This window comes from Ailuropoda melanoleuca, chromosome 10, assembly GCF_002007445.2.
Source record: "Ailuropoda melanoleuca isolate Jingjing chromosome 10, ASM200744v2, whole genome shotgun sequence".
Taxonomy (NCBI): domain Eukaryota; kingdom Metazoa; phylum Chordata; class Mammalia; order Carnivora; family Ursidae; genus Ailuropoda; species Ailuropoda melanoleuca.
The window spans coordinates 75,420,909-75,438,104 of record NC_048227.1 but is presented as its reverse complement, the minus strand read 5'-3'; the positions used below and the strand labels follow the sequence as shown (position 1 = coordinate 75,438,104).

Below are 17,196 nucleotides of genomic sequence, written 5' to 3'. Positions count from 1 at the left end.
CGCGTCTCAAACGGCACCTTTTTCACAACTGAAATTTGAATACAGTTCTTTTGTGCTTATTAAAATAATAAACCATTGTTCTTTAAAAGGAAAAGCTTTCTTTAATCGTGGCAGTTGTCTTGTGGCCTTGGACACAAAGCACAAGTTTTTATATGATGCCTCATCAAGATTTTTCTTAAGAATAAATAAAATTATTTCTTCAAGAAAACTCTCTTTTCCCTTTTATTTTTCACATAGAAGCCTTGGCATCTATCTGAAGAATTCTGAGGTTGCTGGGAAGGAGGTTTGGAAGGTGACAGGCAGAGAATAGCTCAGCCAGGTTGTGTCGACCCTTGAATTATGTGAGCAAGTGAGCAGAAATTAAAGAAATTCCATCAGAGAAAAACTGAGATTACCGGATTTAGTACCATTTATGTAAACTGTGTGCTTCTGAAGAGGGCCTGCCGTTTCCTCATTCTCCTGCATGTCGTCAGGACCCCAGTTGCTTTTGTTTTTCGGGTGGATTGAAAAGTACACAAGCTTTGGAATCAGGTACAGGTTTCAATTTACCAATTAATAGCTATGTGTCCTGATCCAGATCAACGAATCGTTCTACCTCTTGAGTTTTCTGAACTGTAAAACGAGAACAATTTCACTTACTGTATTTGTAAATATTAAATGAAATTAAATATTCATATTAAATGAAAAATGATATAAATTAACATTTGTAAATACTAAATTCAATAATATACAATTAAATGAAATGATTGTAAATATTAAATGAAAGGACCACCTACACTGCCTGACACATACTATGCGATTTACAAAAAATACTTAGGTTTCTTTCTGCTAAAAAAAAATTTGATCTTTTCTTGAAGTGTTTGGTTTCTCAAGTTCTGAACCACATTTAGAAAAGCTTAGAAATGGCTTTTTTACATTAGATCAATTGGACAGAGCAATGAAAGAACTGATCTCCCTCAGAAGATGAGGTTTTTGAAAATGAGTAGCGGCAAATCAATCCAACTTCTCGTCCACTTGATTTATTTTTTGAAAAATTAGGTGAATGACATACGATAGTGCTATCTTTAAGAAATCTTCCACCTTGAGGAAATTTCGTTTGTGCACACTAACAAAAAAATTAAAAAAAAAACTAAATTGGCTGATGGAGGCAAGCTGAATCATGAACATTATAGGGTGGGGTGCAGTAGAGGAGAGAGGGGCCCTGGGATGGAGTCTCTCTTTCTTCATTGACTGAGTCTGGGAAAGTCAGCTAAGCTTAGAGAGTCTCCAGGGTAACTGGAACCTATTATATTACCTTTTCTACCTTGGAGATAAGGAGCTGATTCAGGTAAAAAACCTTGATGTCCCTTTTAGTCCTGATGCTTAACACACTAGAAGGTGGAGAAAATGCAGCCTTTTTCTGTGAGCATTTATTTTACTTACTATTACAAACACATTTAGTATGAATAGGCTTATGCTTTAGAATCTGGGGAATATCACATAGAATTTGTTTCTCTCTGCTGTCCCTCTTGAAGGCTGATCCAAGTTGTGACCATAGGACACTAGAATCTCAGTAGTGTAGTTTCTGCTGACCTATTAAGTTTTATTAGTCCTTTTGTGGGCTTTTTTGATCAGGGTTTTTAAGGTCAATTACATGGGATGGAAAGAGAAAAGTTACAAATGGATTTCAGTTTGAATAAGAAAAAGTCCACAGGAATGAAGCTTTGTTTGAGGGGTTGGCTCAGAATGGGAGGGTGATCCTTGTGCAGCGATTGTTATAGGTTAAGCTTCACATATGTGTGCCTATAGGCCTCCTACTTCTCTGAACCTAGATTGTGGTCTAGATTAAACAAAAAGTGACCTGTGCTTAAATGATCCCGTGTCCTTTCCAGTTCTGAAGTCTAATGGTTGTGTGACACTCCATAGGGTGTAGCCTTTGAAAAGATGAAATTTTTCACAGATGTCATGCCATTGCAATCCCAGTGGTCAAGTGATTTCAAAGCCATCATGGGGGAATACCATTGATACCACAGAGGTCCTGCCTTACTCTAAAGGGTGTGAAAATATCCAGGCAGATGCCAAGAGGCCATCTGTCCTGAGATGCTGGAGGACATTCCTATACTGGGTGGAGAATACTCTGGCTTCAGGATCTTTTGCAATTCTTCACATTTTCAAATAACTTCACTTTTAAATAAATGAACGTTTAGAACACATAGAGCCTGGCATTTTCCTAAAAACAAACAAACAAAACTAAGGTGGACTTCCTTGAGGGAAGGGACAAATGAATGTTCTTTTTACACACTGTGTGAGCAGCAGTCCACGCGGAGGAACACTTGGCAGATACCCTTGATATTGTGTTTCTCTCTCTTTATGGGATTGCTTTGAAGTCAATCAGGAGTCAGGTTAGAATGTCACTGCCTTGCTCTGCTTTAGCGATATGTAGGCGGGCTTAAATATAGTCACCGACTTCAAATAGCTAGTTCTAGTAAATTAAATGCACTCTACTACCGAGGAAATGTAGGGGTTGTAGATGCTGAGGTAAACTGGGTTAAAAATGCTCGTTACACAAAAGAGATGCGAACTGAGAGAGGCATGTATCCTTGTTCTCCCAACAATTTCTTGCCTGTAAATGGCATTTCTGAAAGGATGTCCACATTCCTGGTGCGGGCTTGTAGAGTGGACAGCTGAGTCACAGCTGCTGAAACGAGACTAGGCCTCCTTCCTCTCTCCAAGAGAAGGAACGGGGACAAGGGAGTGGAAGAGGGCCGGTGCCAGTTGCTTATTTAAATCTCCCTGGCTTGAACCAAGAAGAAGCCATTATTCGACTACATGGGAGTGTTTGGAGCATGAAATCTGCTTTTCCTAAGGGAAGTCTTGTGATTTGCCATAGTTTGTGCAAAAACATCTCGTGTTAATCCCGTGTCTGTAGGTTGTGGTGGTGGTATCTGGCCTACGGTTTGTGGCTGCTTGTCCAGTCTGCATTTATGATTTGGTAATACCTGGCTTGCCTGTTGGCTTTCTCCTCGAGTTCGATGCTGCTCTTCCTTTGAAGTGCTTCCTTCCATCCATTTGAAGGAAATTCAGAAATGCCCACTTCCCTTGGTTCTGGATCCTGGATGGGTGCCTTACTAGCAGTGTGACTCAAACAGATCACTCAAGCTCAGGTGAACTAAGCTTATCTTAGTTTCTTCATCTATAAAATGGACATAATAACAGTGCCACCTTATTTTAGGTTTTGGAGTGAGGACTAGGTGAATTACTTCGCATGAAGTACTCGGAGCAGTGCCTGGTACATGGTGGCCGCTTGGGCATCATTAGCTGCTGTGGTTGCTGTTGCTTCCTCCTCTGGTGTCGTGGAAAGCCTAGTAAGAAATGCACACCAGAATGTTAGCACTGGTTATCTTTGGTTGGTGAGCATATATGTGATTTTTAAATTAAAAAAAAAATACTAATGTTTATTTAGTATAATATGCTATGAACTATATTAAATATTTTTTGTATGTTAATAATAACTGTTGTTGTTATACTTTGTATTCTGACCAGATATTTTCATTAATCCCCTTTGAGATTCATAAAGCCTTTCTGAGTCTTGTTTGTGAATTCCAATGCATCTAAAGATTGTAATTCCAAAACTGCATACCAAATGATGTATATTGTAATTGCTGTTACTTATATCTGCTTGAAGCTGTCCATACGTAAAAAATAGATTTGATCCTACAGTTGAAATAAAACTGCTTTCAATTTAGGAGTGGAAACTTTAAAAATCTCCTTTTCCCTTCTCTGAATGAAAACACATATTTGTATGTTCTGGTGTATGATGTATGCAGTAATGTTGACTAGTTTAGATCTGACTTTTCTCCATGGTAACGTTGATATTTGGAAAAGGTATGATGTGCCTGTCACTCGGGATCCTTGGAGAGATTTACATTGTATCTTAAATGTTTAAGAAGAGGAGTGTGTTCATTTGATTTTCTTTGGAGGCTGTGGTTGTTACTGTGATTATAAATTTAAGGCTGGGAAGAAAGTTTTACCACTAAAGGCTCAGCCAAGTTAGTGATTGGGCAGAAAGTCAACTCTCCTGCCTTCAATTACTTACCCTGCAGTTCCCTTCTCTTGCGACTTCTAGACCAGTGTTTTATAGTACTATAAAATTTTATTCTTTGGCTCACACAATTCTCACTTCACCCTTGGAGGTGTAATTAATGCCACTGAGTCAGATTTGATAGCCTTTCACTCATTGAGCTTCTGTGGTCTTAAAGAAATCACAGATACCCTAGTTCAAGACTGTATTTTGTAGACATTGCTGCAGCTTGGTGTGAGGCCACATGACCAGTCACTAACTTTTAATGCCTTTTGATGTTTTGGTAGAAATAATTTTTCTTGAACACATGACCATGTTATTGCCAGTATTTCCACAGCAAAAAGAAGTCCTTTTGTCTGTTTTTACAAGATGCCTCAAATACATGAAAAACAAATCCTAATATGAAACATAGCCAGTTGCTTTTATGGATTACTAAGGGGAGGGGTGGAGGTGGACTGTAGAATCCTTTAAATGGGTGATTCTCCTTTTGTGGGAGGGATACTTGCTTGTTCATCTGATCACAGCAGGAAGAAGGTTCCTGAGCTCACACATTTACTTTTAGATGTGGGCAATCCTTACCAGGTTGGAGTTTAAAAACCTATTGAGCAAGAACCTGAATGTCTCTTACTTATCTGAAAACCTGCTATGTATATATAGGCAGTTCTTAAAATTCTTAACTTTACACAATGTATGGTATCATGAGTGGTCTACCACTTATACCTGGATTATGGCTTTGCCATTTAGATTGAGTAGGTCAAACTCCGCTCTTCTTGCCATTGAGGCCTCACCTCAGTGATCTCTGACTGCCCCCTTCCCAAACCCTAGGACTCTTTAGTCTCTTAGTCTTTAGCCCAGCCCCCTGCGATCCCCCATTCTGTTCCTTCCCCAAGAGATGCTTTCATTGCTCCACGTCTCTACCACCTACTTTTTCTAATCCTGCAGCCCTTCTTTCTGTTACTACCTACTCTATAGAATATCTCCTGAAAGAATCTTAGTCAAATACAACCACCAGGAATATCAGGTGATTGTTGCTCTATACCATGATTTTCATGCCCTAATTCCTCCTGTCCTATTTCCTTCGTGCATCATATTGATCTACGTAAAAGCTCTGTTAACATCCCAATTGTAGACTAAAAGTAAACATGAAATTGAGACATAAGAGGACCTAGGAATGTACTTGAAGTTGGAGGATATTTTTCTATTTCCCCTAACAAATGTATCATGTGATTTCTCTAGTTGATTGTTACTGTATTTCACAAATTGAAAATGCTATTTCTAGGAATAGATTTTTATGTTATCAGATTACTCTATTTATTTTACTAGATTTAATAGATTATAGGAAATTTTTGAATTAAATAAAGTTATGAGTAGTAGCTAGATAGTCCCAATCATGGTCCAAGCATTTCATGTGGAAATATGTACATAAATGCATTCTTTGACAAAGTTATAAACTTACCATTGCAGATAAAGTAGCTTCAGAAATGCTTTTGACATGTTTAGCTCTCTATTATATCCTAATCTGTTTTGCATTCTGGTTGTACTTTCAGATGAGGCCTGAAGTTGCTGAAGTGATAAGTGAAAAGGAGCTAAGTTATGTTATTAGATGTCAGGGAAATACTAGGAAGTTATACTCAAAGCCATTCTTTTAGATAATTTTATTTTTGGCTGACTTACAATGCTATTGCTGTAATCAATCTTATCTTGAATGGTTTATCATAAAATGTTACTTCTCATAAGTAGTTTCCCTGTGTTTGTTTTTCCCAATGTGCTTAAATAGCCAGGTGAAGAGTGGTAACTGGGGAAGGATACTTTTATATCATTGATCTCCTATTACACCTTCGTCTTTCCATTTGTGCACTTGATTCAACATTTCTTTGCCTTTATAATATCTTAGGATATTTTTATTGTCTCAACATTTGCCAGATAATTGCTCAATTCTGTATTGCTTGTTAAAGTTTGTTTGTTTTTATCTTTGCCAGTTGATAATGTTGAACATTTAGGGTTCCCTGTGTGAATTAACTATTATAGTAGCTTACTAGTGTTCATTAGCCCAAAGTTTGGGATTTTATTTGCAAGTGTTATTGCTGGAAGTGCTCTTCAGGCTTGGAGGTAGTCTTGTTGTCTTGGGTGTCATTGAGAAGCCCATAGATAATTCATTCTTGGTTGTGGGGGGGGAGTTGGTAGTCCTGGGTTGTTTTTGTAGGACTCAGGACTGCACATATGTGGACATTTATGTAGGGTAAATGTCTAGAAGTATAATTGCTGGTTTAAAAAGCAAGTGATTAACAACTTTGGTAAATAAAACCAAATTGCCCCTCCCCCCAAGAAAGTGCCCTTTGCCTTCCTGTTGTTACCCCATGTCCTATCAGTGCTAGATATTATCAGTCCTTTGACATTTTGCAAATGCTGTAGCCAAAAAAATTCTCACTTTTATTGTAATTTGCCTTTACTTGAATTTGAGTAGTGAGCATGACAGGCTTTGCTTAAGTTTATTGGGACTTTAATTAGGGGCAATTTGTTTTTACTAATTATTTGCTTGGATGGCCTTGTCAGCACCATGTTGTAATAATGCCTTTTATTTTATCTGTTTTTAGAGAGTAGAAAATTCCAAAATATAAGCTCTGGCTTGAGGTGAGAAGTGAGACAGGAAGGCTGTCCTACTGCACAGCAGATCCCAGACTTCAAATGCCTTCATCACCTGCTACTGCTTTTAATCTATTATTCAAATCTTATTTGCCAGCTTCTCACCCCCTCATATTTGAAATTAGAAATTTCCAGGTTTTTATGTTTCATTTTGAAGAAATGTGTTTGCCTTTAATTAGTAAACTGTACAGTTGGATAGATTTAAAGTCAGTCATTATGTTTTAGAGCAAGAACTGGAGGGAAAGTTAAAATAAGAATGTTAAATAAATGGGATATAAAGCTTCAGCCAATCTAAACATGAGACAAGGCTATTGCAAGTCTGTAGATATTACATCTACTGTTCATGGGCACCGTGAACCCCTGATCTGCATGGAGTTTGCAACAAAAGAAAGTTAACTTTCTTATCTCTATTAAATTATTCTTCCAGACCCAGACCTCTTTTCTGCACTGAAGCACTTTTTAATATTTTTGAATTTCATTTGAAATTCTGATATAGGCAGAGTCAACATCTTTAAAATATTTTTGTTATGTAAGGGTAGCTGGATTATGGTAGTTTATATTTTAGGAGTTCTACTGGGGAGTAGAGTCAGTGGTAGCATGAATTTCAGACATACAGCTGAATTTATTATCTTGGAGCTGCTTCATCTTTTCACAAAAACCCACGAATGATAGGATATTGTTGTAAGCTCATCTTCCCCTTCTAATCCTCCAAATTATTGGTCGTATCACTCTAAAAATTTCATGTAATTATAAAACAAGAATAAAGATTTCACCTAGATGTTTTGCTAACTAAAATTCTATCTTAATGATACCTTAGATGTGTAGAGCACTTGGCTTTAATGCCACAGGATATTGTGGAGAGATTTTTCAAATTAATTGGCACAGAATTACTATGTAGTAGGTGGGAAAGTGAAGCCAATTTTTTTTTTTTTTTTTTTGATGTAGAGATTAGAAAATGAAGATACAGACAGACCTGAATCTTGGTGAGGCTCTGTGTAAAACCTTACTCAATATTTTCCCAGTTAAGACTCTTTTCCATTGGGGGTGCCTGGGTGGCTCAGTCAGTTAAGCATCTGCCTACAGCTTAGGTCATGATCCCGGGGTCCTGGGATCGAGTTCTGCATCAGGCTCCCCGCTCAGCTAGGAGTCTGCTCCTCGCTCTTCCTCTCAAATGAATAGATGAGATCTTAAAAAAAAAAGACTCCCTCCCTAGGTCAGAATGGCCATTGACTTAAATGTCCGTGAGTAGCAGTGTTTTTTGCTACTTGAGAAATGTTTATTTTTTGTGGCGATTCCACTAAATGGTAACCACGTGCACTCTTCTGAGAAAGGAACCTTGGGAAGAGGAAGTTACTGACTCAGGCTGTGGCACGGGTTTGGTCAGAAGTTGATGCTTTTAAAGACTGTAGTAAAATTCGTAACCAGAATTTTGGTTAAAACCCAGAATGCTTACTATACGAGGACAGGGGCAGAGATTCCCGACAATATGGTTTCTGGCATCACTCAGTATTAGTGGAATGATTTACTTGTGGTTTGTATGAGTGGCTTGCTTGCTGTGGACCTGGCAAGATGCCACACTGACTGTATGAATGACGTTCAGAATGAGAGGAACTGGTTAATACAGACAACATCAGTAGTGTGTATACTGATTGAAATGATGATATCCAACTTTCTTTTCCTAAATAAAGATAATGGCAGAAGGCAATATAATTTTTACTTTTAAGAATGTGTTTTAGAAACTATGGAAATGGGGCATCTGGGTGGCTCAGTCAGTTAAGCATCTGATGCTGAATTTTGGCTCAGGTCATGATTTTGGGGTCATGATCTCGGGGTTGTGAGATCGAGCTCTGTATAGGGCTTGCGCTCAGTGCGGAGTCAGCTTGTCCCTCTCCCTGTGCTCCTCCCCCACTCAAATAAATAAATAAGTAAATAAATCTATGGAAAACCCAAACATTGGCCAGTATGCCTTATACGTTATACCAAGTCTAGAAAGATTTTATAAGAAAAGGGCTTCATTTTAATGAAATATTTTTTTTTTTACTTTTGTGGTGTATTTTAAATATTTACCTAAATTAGTTGATTATCATTTCCTTGAAGTGTATTTCAAAGTCTTACAAAGCTGAATTGTTGTCCTTCTTACAATGTGCTTGATTATATGTAAGATTCCTTTGCCAATCTGATGTAAATCTTTAAATTCAAAGCCTCAAAGCAGATCTTTACCCTTCCTCTAGGAGGGTGGGTTGTGGAATTCCGTTTTACATGGCTTCGGTATTTCACAGAACGCCCTTCATAAATGAAAAATGGTCTGTTGCCCATCATGCTTGAGCTGAGAATCGGCAGCAATGGCTGAAATAAGCCAGGATGTGTCTGATATGGGTGAAGTAGAGCCCGCCAGCAACCCCTTCATGAGAAACAAAACAAAGAGATGTTTAAGTGTGAGCTCGGGTGGTTTTCCAATTTTACCGAAATGTAAATATGGCTTCAGTTGGGAATTTTATTTTTCAGTACATTTACTCTCCATTACTTTGTTCAATGGGTTTGTCTAGATTGTGTATCTAACGCTAAGCAAAAAAGATGGGATTTTACTGGAATAGATAAAAGGATAAAAAATAAGAAGAGAAACTTGTGTAAATATATTAATGATCTTGGGATAAACACCTGGTTTTTAAAACCAGGATTAATGTGAAGGCTACTGTAAAAATTGCCAGAACAAATATCTTTTAATTTATTTTAATGTTTTTAAAGATAGAAAAGCTACTTATTTATACATGCCTTGGGGGAGATGAGGTGAAAAGTAAAGGTTGTCAAGCAAGAATGATAGGACAATGTTGCAAATATACAAATTCTCAGCCTTAAGTCACCCTTTTTGCATAAAATTCTTTGCCAGAGTTACTAGTTAATCAGCTAGGCTGTTATAACTCTGTCCAATAAAGACCCTTTCCTGTCTGTGGCATTAAGCCTGAGAGACTTTGATAGGTGATGTGGTTTACTATATTTCATTTTCAAATGATGGCACACTACCACACCATCATATGGGTGAGATAGGTAATGTGCTCTGTGTTGAGTAATACCATGAAAATTTTACCATTGGTGGGAGCTGTATTGGATCATTCTGAAAATGTCTAATCTCACCCTGATTTTGAGGAGCCATTTAATGTAGGTAGGTTAAGAGTTAAAGAACCCATAGTGCCCAGGTTCTGTTCTTGGCTCTGATTGTTTCTGGCTCTGTGACTGGGCAATTTTCATTTTTTTCTACTGTGAGGTGCCTTTCATTAATATATTCCTTTTATGTTTAAATAAACCTCTTTTCATGTGTGAAATCATTTCTATGGCTGTTTGGCATGAAACCATCCATTAGCTCCATAATGAGGTTGGAAGAAGTCACATACTGCCAGGGCTGCCCATGTGTCAGAGGCTAATTTTTGGACTTCAACTTGAGACCTAGAAATTAGGTATGGAAACTTGGATTGCTCACACCTATCTTCTGGGCCCCCTCCCACAGTGGGCATGTGCTCACATGTATTTGAGACAAAGGATTAGTAGCCCCTTTTATTTTTCATATCTACTCCCCTGATTCATACAACTTCTCTACATTTTATTTCATTTATAGAAAGAGCACTGGATTAGTGATCCATAGAATGAGATAACGAATGATTAAATGAATGTGATTGTTCACACGTACTATGTATATAAATATTTGCATGTGTGTGTGCATTATATACTGAATCATGATATAAAATATATTCATTTCCCTTTGTGTCTGAAAAATTTGTAACCCAGACTAGAGGTCCTTGAGAGTTTCTCTAGCATTTCCGTATTCTCAGTTTCTGACTTGAATCTCTGCCCAGCCAGATAATCTGATTTGGTTTCAGATGTAGTTCTGTCATTCAAACTCCATTCAGTTCCGTTTCCTGGCTGTGGACCACTGCTATTTGTCTTGATATATGGGGGAAAAAATTGAGTCTTATGGGGGTGATACAGAAATGAAAGATCCTTGGTTGTAAGCTTTTAGGCAGACCGTATATTACCTATAATTTTCAAGAATTCTTGGGGCACGTGGGTAGCTCGGTTGGTTAAGCATCTGCCTTCAGCTCAGGTCATGATCTCAGGGTCCTGGAGTTGAGCCCCACGTTGGGCTCCCTTGTCAGCGGGAAGTCTGCTTCTCCGTCTCTCTCATTTGTGCTATCACTTGCTATCTCTCTCTCTCTCTCTCTCTCCAATAAATAAATAAATAAATAAATAAATAATCTAAAAAAAAAAAAAAAGACTACTTAAGATCAGAGTGATCTAAACCCGGTGTTGCTGAACTATGGCCCACAGGCCAAATCCAGTTTGCCACCCATTTTTGTAAATAGAAGTTTAATTTGAATACAGATATATCCATTCGTTGGGTATTCTCTGTGGCAGCTTTCTTGCTTCAGTGACATATAGTTGTGACAGAAATGGTATGACCTGGGGGTGCCTGAGTGGTTCAGTTGGTTAAGCATCTGACTTCAGCTTAAGTCATGATCTCAGGGCCCTGGGATCCAGCACTATGCTGGGTTCCCTGCTGAGTGGGGTGTCTGCTTCTTTCTCTCTTTCTACCCCTCCCCCTGCTCATGCTATCTCTGTCTCAAATAAATAAATAAAATCTTTAAAAGAAAAAGAAAAAGAAGTGGTATGGCCTGCAAAACCAAACATATTCTTAACTTGTTTTTTACAGATAAAATTTGTTGACCCCTGATCTAAAGGAAGGTAATTCCTAACTGAACCCATGTCTGATGATGGTAATGTGGTAAAAAGTCTTTATGGAAATGCTTTAGACTTTTTGGGTAAATTATCTGGAAATCATAAGTTTCTCATTTAGGCTTTAGTACTTAGATATGTGCACAGGTTTACATCTGTATAGCATATATAGATAATAAATTGTCAAGAATGGGACATGAGAAAATAAGGCTACTGTGAGCAGAAAACTTGTTGTGTTAGGAGCTTTATATGCATTATCATTAAAACTCCTACGACTAACTGTACTGTAGCTATCATTGTCTTGATTTTACTGAGATGGAGATTAAAGCTCAAAGAAGTAAAATGGCAAAGCTGTGTATGTTTTTAGCCTTCGCTTCCTGCTGTGTCTAGAAACGGTCTCTGTTCTGCCACTTAGTAAGTGGCGGTGTGTGCCGGTTCCTTGAAATTCCTTAAGTTTTTTTTTTTATTTGACAGAGAGAGAGCACAAGCAGGGGGAGCAGTAGAGGGAGAGGGAAAGCAGACTCCCTGCTGAGCAGGGAGACCTGATGTGGGGCTTGATCCCAGGGCCCTGGGATCATGACCTGAGCTGAAGACAGACGCTTAACCGACTGAGCCACCCAGGAACCCTGAAATTCCTTAAGTTTTATCCAATGAAGTTTAGGAGATTTAAATATTGCCTCTGCAAAGATGGAGGGGAGTGAATTTGGGTTTATTATTCTGTTCTGGCTAATTCAGTCTTATTAAAGGAAGATTACTCAATCAGATGGAGTATAGCATTTTGCTTTGAATCATAGACAGTTTGAATAGAAGTCTTACGAGCTAAATAATGTTGGATTATATATATTAAACATATATTCTTGGCTAGAAATGGAACTTTAGGGATGAACAGTTAGATAATTTATGGGTATGTTTGAAATGAGCTCTTCTCTCATTATTAGGAATCATTTGTATCTATCAATAAATGATGGGTTTGGATCTCCACAAATATGTTTCAAGTTCTTTTCCTTTATGGAGGAGCTAGGCTCAAATAATATTTTCACATACTAATTAGTTACTAGCAGAGTAAAAGACTTTTTTTTTTTTTATCTGAAGTGATTATCTTTTAAGCAACTCTTATTCATGAATTTTCTAATTTTTCTTCAGTAGATCCTCTTTAGTATTGAATCAGAGCAATGTATTACGACCAGCGACTCATACTTATGCTCCCAAAGGCATTTGTACTTTGCATCTATTTGGATTTTTTTTTTTCTTACTTGAACTTCAGTAGGTAAATTGAGAAAAAACATTGCTTATTTTTAGAGCAGATGTAAATTACCTAAACATGGATCATAGCATTGTTAATTCTTATTTTGTACCTTCAGTATTCCCAGAACTGTAGGGTTGAAAAGAAAAACAAACAAATAAAGCCATTAAGATAACCCAGTAAGTTTTAAGAGGAAATACAAACTTTATATAAAAGCATCAATTTTTACCCTTTTCCAATCTGTTTTTCTGGGAATAGACTATATTGACTCAGATTATAGGTAGAATTACATTTAAGATATTTAGTAATAAAGTCCTTTTTTGTCTTTTTGAATTTTTTGGTAAAATGTGTTGACCTCTTTGTAATGAGTTTTGGGGATTATACCGGTAAACTTATATTATGGTGTCTGATTAGTGTAGATAAAGATGATCTATTCAAAGTTAATTTAATTCGGTATTGCATGTGGCCTAATGTAACATGTGTTAATCTTTCTTTTTGTTCTTAATGGAAGAAAGATCATTGCAAAGTTGATGATCACTTACATGAGTGAATTTGTATATCACAGCTTAATTCACAATTGGAAAAGATTAACATGTCCATTTTTGAAGATCATAAACAGCTGTGCTAAGGATATTGTATTTGCCAACATATTTTGTCCAAGAGTTTCTTTTTATTTTTTTTATTTATTTATTTTTTAANGCTGTGCCACCCAGGCGCCCCAAGAGTTTCTCTTTTTAAAACCTTGCTATTCCAAACTATTTAAGAAAATAAAAAGAAAAATAATCTGTATCTTCAACTAAATGAAGCTTGTTCTTTGTATATAGTAAAGAACCATAAAAGAATATTCTATGTTTCTTGCTATTTATTGTATGCAGTCAGGAAATTAAGACTGCATAAGTGCCCTGGAGGGGAGAATGTGGAATATCCTAGTACAATATCTTTTATTGTATTTTTAAAATTTTTTTATTATTTATTTATTTTTTTTTAAAAGATTTTATTTATTTATTCAACAGAGATAGAGACAGCCAGCGAGAGAGAGGGAACACAAGCAAGGGGAGTGGGAGAGGAAGAAGCAGGCTCATAGCAGAGGAGCCTGATGTGGGGCTTGATCCCATAACGCCAGGATCACGCCCTGAGCTGAAGGCAGACGCTTAACCGCTGTGCCACCCAGGCGCCCCCCTGTATTTTTTTTAAAAGATTTATTTATTTGTGTGTGAGAGAGAGAGCCCGTGCGCTCGCATGTGCACGTAGCAGGGGGAAGAGGAGAGGAATTGGGAGAGAGAATCCTCAAGTAGACTCCCCACAGGGCAAGGAGCCCCACGCAGGGCTTAAGCACAGGATCCTGAGATCATGACCTGAGTTGAAATCAGGAGTCAGTCCGTTAACCTACTGAGCCACCCCAGCGCCCCTAGTACAATATCTTTTAAAAGAATGTCCTTTACAAAATGTTCAGAGCTGTCCAGGGCCCTACTGACTTTTTATTTTTCTCCAATTTTTTTTAATTTTATTTTTTAGATTAAATTTATTTTTAATTTGTTGATATTTTTCTCCAATTAAACTTTGTCCTAAATTAACCTAACACTGGTTTTTATTGAAAAGTTTGACGTCAGAAAGGATTCGAGTTCAGTATTCTTTCTTTCATGATTCCACAGAAAGGGTCTCTGTTTCCATGCTCTCTCAGAGAGTCTACCACCACCTGTTTAAATAAACACTCAAGAGTCTAAATGCTGGATGTTTAGGCAATATCATTTTGGGGTTGGGATACTATGTTTCTTAGTACCAGTCCTTTCAGTGAGCAGTTTAGGAATGGAAAGAAATTCAGGCAAAATCCAAATTAGCTTGATTTTTATCTTCAGGTAAACAGTTTGCAAAGCCCCATAAGTGGATTGCCAGAGTGGAAGCAGACCATTGCAGTGATCTGCCCCTTAGCTGAAGGAAGTAGAATCTGTGAAATGGCTCTGCAGAAGTAGTTTTCCTTGAAGGGTCAAGGAACTCGTGATTGCTGTTTCTCTGACCTGATTTGCAGCTACTCATTGTCGTCTTACTGGTGGCAAATACAACAACTGAAATGTAAGCTGTTTCCTTGCTGTTCTTTTCATCCCCTCGACCTAAATGAAGTTCTTGAACATCTTGACTCCTTTTGTTCTGCCATCAAGCTCAGATAAACTTTAAATTCATGAGTTATGTTTTTGTGAGTTGGAATCTTGCTAAGATGCTTCTCCTTTAAGTAGATTTTAATGCTATATATGAAGATGTCTTGAACTCAGGAACATGTGTATAGAAGAGTACGTTTACAAGACTTTGTTTACCAGACCTTCTAGTGAGTCTTAAATGGTAAACAGGGATTGTATATAATGGGATTACCTCGAGATGAATTATCTTGTGTTATCTGTTACCTGTAGGTGTTATCTGTTGTAAGGTTGAACCAAACACTCTACCTCCATTTTCCTCCATTCCTCTTTATTTATTTTTTTTTTATTATTATTTTTTTTAAAGATTTTATTGATTTATTTGACAGAGATAGAGACAGTCAGTGAGAGAGGGAACACAAGCAGGGGGAGTGGGAGAGGAAGAAGCAGGCTCTCAGCAGAGGAGCCTGACGTGGGGCTCGATCCCGGAACGCCGGGATCACGCCCTGAGCCGAAGGCAGACGCTTAACCGCTGTGCCACCCAGGCGCCCCCCATTCCTCCTTAAACTCTACATGACTACTAGAGTTGTTATTATTATTATTCTTGTTGCTATTATTTTTAGCATGGCTTGAATTTTGTCCTACTCTTGGATAAAATTCTTCGATGTCTTCAGTACAACTACAGAATAAAATCTAAGCATTTTATATCTAAAATCTTTCTTATTTAGTTTTATTTCTGCCTCACCCTCTACATACTTTTCATGTTTGTAACATAGAAATTTTTGAGGATATTCGAGATCCCCCCAAATCTCATGTTTCTGTAGAGCTGCCTGCCTTTGCTCTTGCTTTTTCTCTAATTTTAGTCCTATCTCTATTCTTGTCCAGCATTATCTTTACTCATCTTTATAGGCCTAAATACATGAAGCCTTCTCTAACCATTCCTGGTGTAGGTAGCCTGTTCATTTGTCATTTGTGTTCCTTGTGACCTTGGTCCTACTGTTATTATCCCTTATAAGACACTGTATTTATATATATAAATGCCTCTCTATGTCACTATGCCATTCATCAGGCCAGGATCAGTTTTTTTTAATGTTTTTTTTTTTTTTTTTAATTTCCTCTCATCTAGTTCAGTATACAGTATTAGTACTTACCCTTGAAATATAAAATATAAAAAGATTAAAAAAATGTTTTATCAGAGGTTTACTGGTATGTCCTATGTGCTGTAAATAGATATATGGTCCCTCTTAGATTAGAATTTATTATAAGTAGAAAAAAATCATCTTTTAAAAATTTTCTTATCAATCAAGTCAAGTGGACCACTAACTATTTCCAAAACTTTTGACTGTTGTGGCAGTGAAGTTCAACAACAGATAGTAGGGGTTGACCCACTTCTTTTGTACAGATACTTCTAGTGGTTATTGCTCATCAGAATCCTGGAGTCTAAAATTAACAATGGCTATGAAGGGCCGCAATTAAGGTCGTTCGTCTTCCAAATGAGCCAATGTAGGTTCCATTGGTAGTTTAAATTTACAAACAGAGGCCACTCATACTATTATTATAAAGGGCAGTGGGGGCCCTGAAGGCATGTGTTACAAAGCAGTAAGTCATTTTGGCTTTGTGATAGCAAATTATATTTTGAGAAAAACTTTCCCCTTGCTATGTGAAGATGCATTTCCCAGCAACCTTTTTTTCATTGATTAATTTTAAATTAAGATGTACATCATTTTCCATGAAAACATTTATAAAGAGGCTATTTTAGGATATTTAAAAGACATTATTAAGCTTTCAAGCTGCTGAAGTTTGATTATTTCAAAGGATTGATGTAGTCGTAAGAATGATTCAAGGATTCTCACATACACGTTCTGCTTTCGAAAATGGTTATTAGGGCCATAACATCATCTGAACATCTCTGATCTTGCCTTCTTTGCCATCTCTGTCACTGGTGAGGAATGCAATTTTTATTCATATATAAGCTGACAAACTTTTGTTAAAAAAAAATGAATTCCTTGTTTACAGAGAAGAATTTATAGGCCAGAAGTTTACCACTCCATAGTCTGCTGTTTGGTCAGAGAATTCACTGAATGTCTTCACAGAGATCCCCATGGAAACTAAACAAATAACTTACTTGAAAGGAGACAGGTTATTGGTTTTTCTCATTAAACCCGCTGCTGAATTTTCATTAGTTCTAATCCATTTTCTTTCAAGATTAGACATACAGGCCAGTTCTTATTTTCATGAACTGAATAAACTAAGTATGTTGAGTTCTGTGTGCCTGTATACCTAGGTTGAGAAGCAAAAGTAATCATTCTACTTTTGCCTTAAAATTACCCGTGGAAAAAAAACCCAGAAAAAATGACTGATATAAAGGGGGAAAGGCTACCTCCTATATATATATA

General features: G+C 37.2%; 1 protein-coding gene across 9 annotated transcripts in view; it reads left to right on the top strand.

The window, feature by feature from the left end:
• Positions 1–17,196, top strand: part of PTPRK (protein tyrosine phosphatase receptor type K) — a 553,021-nt gene that overhangs the window by 107,092 nt on the left and 428,733 nt on the right. The gene's annotated exons all lie outside the window — the stretch shown is intronic.